The sequence below is a fragment of the Suricata suricatta genome, chromosome 17 (assembly GCF_006229205.1).
Source record: "Suricata suricatta isolate VVHF042 chromosome 17, meerkat_22Aug2017_6uvM2_HiC, whole genome shotgun sequence".
Classification (NCBI taxonomy): domain Eukaryota; kingdom Metazoa; phylum Chordata; class Mammalia; order Carnivora; family Herpestidae; genus Suricata; species Suricata suricatta.
In genome coordinates this window covers 52,320,923-52,323,001 of record NC_043716.1, presented here as the reverse complement: position 1 = coordinate 52,323,001, position 2,079 = coordinate 52,320,923, and positions in this window count along the sequence as shown.

Here is a 2,079-nt window from a genome sequence, read left to right as displayed (position 1 = left end):
CTGCTTCTGAACAACACATTAAAACTATCTCTGGACTCTCTGCCCTAATAAATGAAGACATCTGCATCTCGCCTGTTGCCCATCCTCCTCTTCCCAGTGTTGCTTTTGTTAGAATAGTGTTCTTTGCATCAATGTTATTTATACTCTCTTCTATAATATTCCCACCATTGCTTAGGGGTTTTCTGATTGTAAAGCATTCATTGCTGACCATAGCTTTTCTTTTTTCACTATTTAACTTAACCCTTTGTTGGCAGACTTTGATCATGATGTAGATTTTCTATTTTGAAGGGCTCATGGATGCTGTATTTCATAAGGTCTTCCATGCATGAGACTGTTGTCACAACATTCCTCGTATATTCTGTCATTTGCTCAGAACATAAATATTCTTCGCCCTGTCTTCTAGCATGCAGTGTTGTTATGAAGCTTGGCCATTTTCTGTCACACTCAATGTGATCCTTCTGGTATGACCTTGTGATTTGATCATTGTTTCAGATACCAGCCCATATGATTCTGCTTTATCCTCAAGGTTCAGTAACTTCCTACTCTTCTGGGTGTGGATCATCCCTATAAGTTCCTTTCCTGGGTCCGTGGGTGGACTTTCCATGACAGCCTGAAAGATCTCTTTGTTCTCATAAAGCTTTTAATTCAATTCAGTTACGTTTACCTTCAGCTTCTCTTTCTCCTCCAAGGGAGTAGCCAGTGTGCACTAGTGGCACCACCTCTCTGTCTCCTGTCCCCATGTCTGCCTCTCCACACATTATGCTGTGTTCAGGTTAACGTCACTTCAGGAAATGTCCGCAAGGCACCACGTCTGTGCGTTTTCAGGCACGATTGTCTTTGGAGTTGTGGTTCTTTCCCCTCGTTCATTCTTTTTTTCTGGCCACGTTGGATCTTTCTCTGCCGTTCCTTCACGTCCTGAGGTCAGCCTGCTGGTTTTTCCATCCCCCTATCTTGTACTTCACTCTCTTCATATTTCTAGAATCCTCCTATTGTTCATCACTTCCTTGAGACTGATTAGAGCTATTCATATGTGCTGATTTTTCTGTTTCTTTGGACATTTCCTCTCATGAAGTCTGCCCTTAATTTGCTTTGTGCTTTTATTCTTTTCTTTTAACTTACAAACTTTTGAAGATGTTTTTCCCCTTTTGAATAAAAGGTCATATCCACCAAAGTCTAGTGTGGGGAGGGAGGAAGGTGGCTGGGAGGGTCTGCAGGCTGGAGCAGGGGGAGCCCTGGAACCCCCCCTCGTGCTGAGGGCAGGTGTCCTGTCGGTTCCCAGCTCACCCAGCATCACCCACTCAGTGGCTGTCTGCTTGGCGGCTTCTCCTCCTTCCCCCCTGTCTCGTTCACCTCCGTCCCCTACAGCATTCTCCATCTCTGGGAGCCAGGTCATGTGCATCAGTATGCCAAGTCGGCCAATTAGAGTGTAAGGATAAAAAATTGATAACACCCAGTGTTAGGGGGTGAGGGCTGGCCATTTATTAACATATTCAGACAAGGGTAGAAATGTGTACAATCTCTTTGGTAATATCCATCAAAATGGGGAAATGTACAAACCAGTCACACAGTTATTTTTTATAGGAAAAGCCCTGCAGGTATATTCATAAATGTGCATCAAGCCACAGATGCAAGGAATTTTGCTAAACAATTGTGTGAAGTGGCAAAAAAAAAAAACCAAAACAACTGAAATGCCTTTCAGGAGTGAAACAAATATTTTATTCAAGTTTTTTTAATTCTTAATTTTGAGAGAGAGAGGAGGCAAGAGAGAGAGAGGGAGCACTTGAGCAGAGGAGGGACAGAGAGAGAAAGACACAGAATCCAATGCAGGCTCCAGGAACCACAGAGGTCGAAGCAGGGCTCGAACTCACAAACTGTGAGAACATGACCTGAGCAGAAGTCAGACGCTCAACTGACTGAGCCACCCAGGCGCCCCGAAGCAATTAAATAAACCATGAATGTAGCTGCCATGGAATACTTGAAGCATTACAAACAAAAATCTATAGTTACTGATATGGAATGATTTTCAAAATACATTCACTGAAAATAGCCAAGATGTAGAACAATATGTGTGACTTTTCA